Source organism: Microcaecilia unicolor, chromosome 1 (genome assembly GCF_901765095.1).
Source record: "Microcaecilia unicolor chromosome 1, aMicUni1.1, whole genome shotgun sequence".
Lineage (NCBI taxonomy): Eukaryota > Metazoa > Chordata > Amphibia > Gymnophiona > Siphonopidae > Microcaecilia > Microcaecilia unicolor.
This window is the reverse complement of record NC_044031.1, coordinates 762,343,852-762,352,578: the sequence shown is the minus strand read 5'-3', so window position 1 is coordinate 762,352,578 and position 8,727 is coordinate 762,343,852. Positions and strand designations below refer to the sequence as shown.

The 8,727-nt window shown below is 49.8% G+C and overlaps 1 protein-coding gene across 1 annotated transcript in view; it reads left to right on the top strand.

Annotated features, from left to right (window-relative positions):
• The window catches only part of LOC115460690 (uncharacterized protein HI_0077-like), an 86,249-nt gene that overhangs the window by 57,854 nt on the left and 19,668 nt on the right, over nt 1-8,727 (top strand). The gene's annotated exons all lie outside the window — the stretch shown is intronic.

Below are 8,727 nucleotides of genomic sequence, written 5' to 3'. Positions count from 1 at the left end.
GTTTAAAAACTGGGACTGGGACCCAGAAATGCAAGACAAGGCAACACACGGAAGTAGATTAAAACTGGGTCCAGAAAAGGGCAAGACAAGGATAAGGCAAGAACTGGATCCGGACAGGCAAGACAGGGTAGGAGCTAGGCAACAGAATAACAGAAGCAAGACAATACACAGGCAGGAACAGGATTCAGGATTCTCAGACAGGCTTGGCTGGAACAGAATTCTGGAACGGACTTGGTTTGGCTTGACTGGAACAGGATTCTGGAACGGACTTGGCTTGGCTGAAACAGGATTCTAGAATGGACTTGGCTTAGCTGGAACAGGAGTCTGAAAGGGACTGGCTTGACAGGGAACAGGATACTGAAAGGGACATGGCTTGATAGAGAGCAGGGGCAGACCTGGCTCAAACACACAACAGGAGCAGAACTTAGCAGAAACATAGCAGGCAAAGGATTAAGCAGACTAAGGGAAGACAAACAAACAAACAAAGAAGCAATGTGCTTACCAGCATCCACAGCTGGAAGGGAAAGGCCAGGCAGATTGAGAGACAGCAGACACACCTGCATAGCAGTGAGGTAATTAAGGACAATGCTGGCTTCTACAGACTCTCAGAATTAACATTAAAGAACTACACACACAGGAAACAGACAGGGGAAACAGGAACAGAGATTGGCTAACACAGAGATTGGCTTAAACACGGAGCTTAACCATAGCAAGAGTCAAAAGCAGGGCTAGACTAAAAGCAGAAGCCAAGGGAAGTCAAACAGATACAGACACTAAGGGCAGGGTGTGGCTCTAGAGCCAGGCCTTCAGGATCAAGCTTCAAAAGCAAACTCACAGAAACAAAACAAAGCATTGAAACACAAGGCGGAAGCAGTCACTAGACCACCAGGGCACTAGTAAGTAAGGGGACGGGAGGCTAGCAATCTGCCCGTTTGTCCGGATTTCTGGACAAACGGGCAGGCTGGCAAAACCCGCCTGGTTGCCCGGACATGCCCTCAAAGAGAGGACATGTCCGGGTAAATCCGGACATATGGTAACCCTATGCTAACATTTTCTGCTAACAAACCAAGAGAAATGTTTTGACGGGTTGACATTTTTGTCGTTCCAGATATGCCTTCAGAAAGCACACAGGCTTGCAGTCTGGAAAACACTCTCTGCAGCTGGGCTGCTAAGATTCTTTGTACTCCAGATCCTGAAGAGAAAGTAAGATACTATCGGGGTTTCTTCCACTCTGGTTTCATACATTTACACATTTATATGGGAAATTTTGGAAAATGTGAAACATTTTAGTCAGATAAAGGGTGTGACACCTTAGGGCATCACAGGAGTGACCATGGGAGGAGATAGAAATGTAATGACCCTAGGAGCACCAGAATAAGAGCATAAAGAAGCCATACTGGGTCAGACCAATGGTCCATCTAGCCCATTGGCCTGCTTCCAGCAGTGACCAATCCAGGTATTCCCAGGGATTAAGATGAGAGTTACCGAGGGAAGCCTAAGGGTTCAGATTTAGAAGCTGGGGGAGCATTCAGCCAAGCTCCAGAGGTTATTAGGGCAATCTAGGGGAGAGTGGTGCGAGACTAGACATAGGCATGCAACCAAGCCCTGGGGATTATTCGGGCCATCCAGAGGAGAGGGGCAAGCCCAGCTATAAAGAAGCAGGACCTAAGCCCCAGTAGCCATAGTCAGGTAAGCAGCTGAGCCCCAGGCAGGAAAGAAGTAGCCCTGGAAATGTCTGTTTAAAGGGGGAAGATGCCTTTGTGAGGAAACTGGATAAGTAAACCTCAATCTGGGAATGAAAGTGAGGAATCTGTATTAAAGCATCCTCCACCTTGAAGCTTGCCCTGAGACATAACCCCCGCTTGAGCCTGCCTGCAGGTAATTTCATAAGGGGACACCTAGTCTGGGCACATTTTCAAGTGCTTATTTGTCTTTATAAATACTAGCATAAGTGGCAGAATAATGCCTATATTGCAGCGAAGGGCGACTAAAATGATAGCGGGGATGGGACGACTTCCCTATGAAGAAAGACTAAGGAGGCTAGGGCTATTCAGCTTGGAGAAGAGATGGCTGAGGGGAGACATGATAGAGGTATATAAAATAATGAGTGGAGTGGAACAGGTGGATGTGAAGCGTCTGTTCACGCTTTCCAAAATACTAGGACTAGGGGGCATGCGATGAAACTACAGTGTAGTAAATTTAAAACAAATCGGAGAAAAATTTTCTTCACCCAACACGTAATTAAACTCTGGAATTCATTGCCGGAAAATGTGGTGAAGGCGGTTAGCTTAGCAGAGTTTAAAAAGGGGTTGGACGGTTTCCTAAAGGACAAGTCCATAAACCGCTACTAAACGGACTTGGAAAATCCAAAATCCCAGGAATAACATGTATAGAATGTTTGTACGTTTGGGAAGCTTGCCAGGTGCCCTTGGCCTGGATTGGCCGCTGTCGTGGACAGGATGCTGGGCTCGATGGACCCTTGGCCTTTTCCCAGTAAGGCATTACTTATGTACTTATGCAGGTGTAAGTGTCCATAGTTATAATATTTAAATGCACGCATAGATCACCATATTTTATAGGCTCCACCCAAGCCCTGCCCTGGCAAAGTACACACCGTTCGGTCAAAGTGAGTACATTTACACTAGTTGTTATTTCATGGAGGCCATTTATGCAGTATTGGCTGGATTCAGTAAATGGTGCTCAAAATTTGCCGCAGAAAAAAAAATCAGCACTGAACGGTGTTCTGTAATAAGCATTTTGGGATGTGCTCTCAACTCTGGGCACAAGGAGTTACACCAACTGAAACCAGGTGTAAATGCCAGCGTGCAGATTGTCGCGGATCCTCACTATTCTATAACTCTGTGTGTATTTTAGGGGAACGGTGCTGGCCCATGTGTGTCTCTGTCATGGCCATACCCCCTTTGCAGACCCACACAGAAACACTTAGGAGCTGTCTATAAATGTGCGTGTAAGTGTGTTTTCACATGGATCTACCATTTCTGCCTTGTGTCTTTTAGAACGCTTTTCTGTGCGGAAAGTTTGGCACCATATATAGGATTCTCCCGTGTGTGACCACTACTCACCAAACTTATTTTATAAAATGATCCCTTTAAGGGAATCCCCCTGCTTCTGGTAAGATTGTAAGGTGTCCCCTCGGTTACCATCATCACTTGATTGGTTGCCTTTAAACCTGATCCTAAATTGAGACATTAATAGAGCTGACTATAAAATCAGATTTCCCCCTTTCTCTTTTTAATGATTCACCATGCTTTAGCACGTACGAAAATATTTTGAACTGCAGAATGCTCAAGAATTTGAAATGGTAAAACGGCAGCTGGGACCAACCCGATGCCATTCATGCACAGCCGTTACCATATGGCTGAAAAAGGAGGACAGATTGAGCCAGTCTGGGTTTTACTACCTTTGCTTTCAATGGAAACAAAATCCAGACTGGATCAACGTGCCCTCCTTTTTCTGGAGCCATATGGCAACCCTATCAGGGAGCTGGATTCTGTTCCCAGCTCAAGCCACTTCCTGAGTCCACTGTGGCAGGAGAGAGGAAGGAGTCAGTAATTGTGCAACAGGGACACCTAGTGGCCAGATTGAGGATCCATGATTAAGACTGCCAACTGCATCCAGATTCACAGGACAGGATTGATCCAGTCCTGGGTTTATCCCATTTCATGCAGGGATTTGTAGTCAAGGACGTAGCTACATGGGGCCACCGGGGCATGGGCCCCCACAGATTAGGCCCTGGCCCCCGCCGCCCCCATCAGGTACCTTGTTTGCTGGCAGGGGTCCCCAATCCCCGCCAGAGCTTTCTTCAGCGCCAGTCGACTCCAGCGCCTTCGTGTGGGATCATCTGTTTCTGACGCCTTACGTCCTGCACCATGCATGTAGCCCCGTGCAGGACATAAGGCGTCAGAAACAGATGATCCCATAACGAAGGCGCCGGAGTCGACCGGCGCTGAAGAAGACTCTTCGGCTGGCGGGGATTGGGGACCCCTGCCAGCAAACAAGGTACTTGATGTGGCGGCGGTGGGTTGCAGTTGCGGCAGTGGTCCAAAGTGGGGGGGGGGGGGTCGACGGCGGGGGGAGGCGGTTAAACAGTGCCCCCCCACCTCGGGCTCTGGCCCCCCTCCCGCCAAGGTCTGGCTACGCCCCTGCTTGTAGTTCTGATTTCCCCGCTGCATTCCCTAAGAAAAGCAAGACTGCAAGTCCTAGCATGCACTGGGGTAAACCAAGGACTGGATCTGGATCCAGTTGCCAGCCTTATCCATGATTGCAGAGCTCCGAAAGAGTCCTTAATGCAATGCACCATGCAAAGGATAGTCACTGCAAGAACTGGACTAAAGTGAGTTGGAAGGGATGTCAAATAGAGGAAAAATCCCCCGTCATTGCAGATGATGGGTTATGGAGCCAAGTCTCAACCTTGGTTCAGATTGAGCTGGAAGTCCCTCCCCCCCCCCCCGCAAAGAGAACCCCCCCCCCCCCCAAAAAAAAAAAATCTCAGCAAATAACAATTTTGTTTTGCTTATCCTTTTCCTTACCCTATAATTTCCTTAGGGCCCCTTTTACAAAGTGACGGTAAGCCCAACACGAACTTACAACTCGCTAAAAAGGAAGTACCACCAGGCTACCACAGCAGCCCTGCGGTACTTCCCACCCCCATTTTGTAGCGCTGGTGTGTACCCGGCAGTAGTCCAGTTTCCTCCAGGTTACTGTGGGACCCTTACGACCACCTCCCGCCAAAATGGGCATACGGCAATTGCTTTACTTGCCCCATGGCCATTTCCTGCAGAAAAGCACATTTTACTCGCTGCAGTAAAAAGGGAGCCTCAGTATACGTGAAAAACACGCCGATGCCAGTGCAGGCCCCCTTTTGCCGCTCCTTGGGCTTTGTCCTGTGACCCAGTAACAAATCTTTTGCGGCCCACGCATAACGTCCTTACCTAATTGTTCAGAATTGCTCTTCTGTGGCATGGCTCTGGCATGAGCATATCTGTGCTAGTATTTGAGATTCTAAAAAAAAATTTTAAAAAAAAAGGCGTGTCCCACAACACAGCAACAAAAAAGGAAGTGGTTCCAAAACAGGTGGTTTATTGAAGAAAAGCAATAAAATGACTCTCAAACAGATTATTTCTGTAGAAAAAACCCCAGACAAAATACATAAAAGGATGAAAAACAATAAACCATCAAACAAGGGCTGTGCAAGCAATAAGAATGAACATAGCTATAAATAAACATCTCTATATATAAAAGGCACCTCCAACGTTCTATGAAGCCTCCAACCGGAACTTTGAAGCAGCCGAGATATCCGGTTTGCCCAAGAGTGTGTGCCCCGCCCTCGCGTCACAACGTGATGACGACGAGGGCGGAGCAAACACACTCCACGAAACGCCATCTCCCCCTGCCCCTCCCCATTTTTCACATGCACACCGCATCGCGGAGCGCCACTGACAGCAGCGGACAGGTCCCTGGAGGGGGGTTGGGGGACAGCTGGATCCCTGGCCATGGGTGGCTGCAGGGGGGCCCGGGGGATGGAGCGACAGCGACAGCAGCGGACAGGTGCCTGCCTGGAGGGAGGTTGGGGGACAGCTGGATCCTTGGCCATGGGTGGCTGCAGGGGGGGCCCGGGGGATGGAGCGACAGCGACAGCAGCGGACAGGTGCCTGCCTGGAGGGGGGTTGGGGGACAGCTGGGTCCCTGGCCATGGGTGCCTGCAGGGGGGGGCCGGGGGATGGAGCCACAGCAGCGGACAGGTGCCTGCCTGCAGGGGGGTTGGGGGGACAGCTGGATCCTTGGCCATGGGTGGCTGCAGGGGGAGCCCGGGGGATGGAGCGCCAGCGACAGCAGTGGACAGGTCCCTGGAGGGGGGTTGGGGGACAGCTGGATCCCTGGCCATGGGTGGCTGCAGGGGGGGCCGGGGATGGAGCGACAGCAGCGGACAGGTGCCTGCCTGCAGGGGGGTTGGGGGGACAGCTGGATCCTTGGCCATGGGTGGCTGCAGGGAGGGCCGGGGGATGGAGCGCCAGCGACAGCAGCGGGCAGGTGCCTGCCTGGAGGGGGGTTGGGGGACAGCTGGGTCCCTGGCCATGGGTGCCTGCAGGGGGGGCCGGGGATGGAGCGACAGCAGCGGACAGCTGCCTGCCTGCAGGGGGGGCCAGGGAATGGAGCGACAGCAGAGGACAGCTGCCTGCCTGCAGGGGGGTTGGGGGACAGCTGGGTCCTTGGCCATGGGTGGCTGCAGGGGGGGCCAGGGGATGGAGCGCCAGCGACAGCAGCGGACAGGTCCCTGGAGGGGGGTTGGGGGACAGCTGGATCCCTGGCCATGAGTGGCTGCAGGGGGGGCCAGGGGATGGAGCGACAGCAGAGGACAGGTGCCTGCCTGCAGGGGGGGTTGGGGGGACAGCTGGATCCTTGGCCATGGGTGGCTGCAGGGGGGGCCGGGGGATGGAGCGCCAGCGACAGCAGCGGGCAGGTGCCTGCCTGCAGGGGGGTTGGGGGACAGCTGGGTCCCTGGCCATGGGTGCCTGCATGGGGGGGCCGGGGAACAGGACGGTCGCTGGACACAAAAACCTTCCTAGCGCCTGTTTCATCTCTCAAAGAAACGGGCCTTTTTTGCTAGTTATAGCCATTGCTCCGCCCCCAGCGTCATGACGATTGATGCGAGGGCGGGGCCCGGAGTGATTCCCCCCCTCCCTGTCTCCCACCCTGCCAACCCCTTCGTTGTTGTGCCATTGCTCCGCCCTCGAGGGTGGGGCCCGGAGCGATTTTGGTGGCCTCACCACCACGAACCTTCGAACCTTTTGAAGGAAGTCAGGGCCTGGCTTCACTGACGTCAGTGTCCTCAGAACGTTGAGGGTGAGTTTTATTATAGTAGATGTTAAATTAAAAGGTTTGACAGCAATGATCGCACACAATTGAAAACATTTACAGCGATGTCAAAGTTACAATTGTTATTAGAAATAAGCAAAATGCATAGCACTGTAAACGAAAACACATACAAATTTGGGGATTCTGTCAGGTCCTTGTGACCTGGATTGGCCACTGTTGGAAGCAGGATACTGGGCTGGATGGACCGTCGATCTGACCCAGTATGGCTATTCTTTTGTTCTTATATATGGCGTAATTCCAATATCTATCTCAATCAGTTCACATTATGATGTGATATGCCACTGTAAGCAGATTAGCTTTTAATGTATGCTGTCAATCTTTTGTTGTCAAGGCAACACTGACGCATCAAGTACAAGAGTTATGGAATTCTGGAAAGATCACAGAAATCGGACAGAGCGAACCTCCAGCGCAGCCCAGCAGAAAAGCAGAGCTTACTGTACTGCATCCTGGGAGAATCAAGAGGGAAAGGAGGCACGCTGGTGAGACTGCCATCTAATTCTTGCCAGCAAACAGAGGGTAAAGCTGGAATGGAAATAAACTAGATGAGGGGATGAGTTCTGTAAAACCCAATATGTTCTCTTGAAGATTTATGGAGGAGCGGCCTAGTAGTTAGGGTGGTGGACTTTGGTCCTGGGGAACTGAGTTCGATTCCCACTTCAGGCACAGGCAGCTCCTTGTGACTCTGGGCAAGTCACTTAACCCTCCATTGCCCCAAGTAAGCTGCATTGAGCCTGCCATGAGTGGGAAAGCGCAGGGTACAAATGTAACAAAAATAAAACAGATATTATTGGAGATTCTACATGGAATGTTTCTACTCTTTGAGATTCTACATGGAATGTTGCTATTCCACTAGCTCAAAACAGTATATAATAATCCAGTTTCAAAGTCTTTCTAACCTCTTAATTAATAATCGCATAGATACTCAATCCAAGCATTTAAACATATAGTTATTTTTGAACCTCAGTGATGTAAATCGTCCTTTAAAGTATAGGAACGATTGAACAAAACATCCAATTCTTCATCGGTTCTTATTTCCTCCCTTTCTCATTTTCAATCATTTTCAAGTAATTCTATAAATAAATTTACTACAAAAACTTATCTTAGTTTAATGATTTTGTCGGACCCAGGGGATCAAACGTCCGACGTGCACGTTTCGCCCATAATAGGCTGTCTCAAGGACATTCCCCTAAAATACAAATAAACAGATATTTAAACCATTACCCCATTTTTGAAGTATTTCTACATAAACAGTATCTAGCATACATTCAATTTTAACCAACCAAACACACTCACCCCGTGCTTATCTTAGCGTCAGCTAGGCAAAAGTTATTGGCCAAGATGGCGCCCGCTTTTTTTCAAACTAATTAAATAGGGTGTACGTAATGACGTTTCTCCAATGTTACAGACTTGTAAGCCCCGCCCCCCAAGGCGTTCCACCGGCAGCCTAAAGATCTAATCACGCTACCGGTGGTTAAGGGGGATTTTTTTAAGTTAGCGAAGTCCATTCGATTTCAATATTTAATCCCATAGGTACTACTGTTTGAAACAAAAAGATATTAAATTGCTCTCTATAGTTCAACAGTTTTTTAATCGACCCACCCTCCTCCCGATAGTCCAAACATTCAATAATTCTCCAATTTAATCCTCCCAAGTGTGTTTTTTCTGAAGCCAGTGATCTGCTGCGTTCGGCACCTAACCCTTACCGTTCAGTGAATCCAGACTGCCCCAATTTGACTGCCCCGATCGGACCGACCGTTCACTTGTCTATTAGATTGTAAGCTCTTTGAGCAGGGACTGTCTCTCTTTGTTAAATTGTACAGCGCTGCGTAA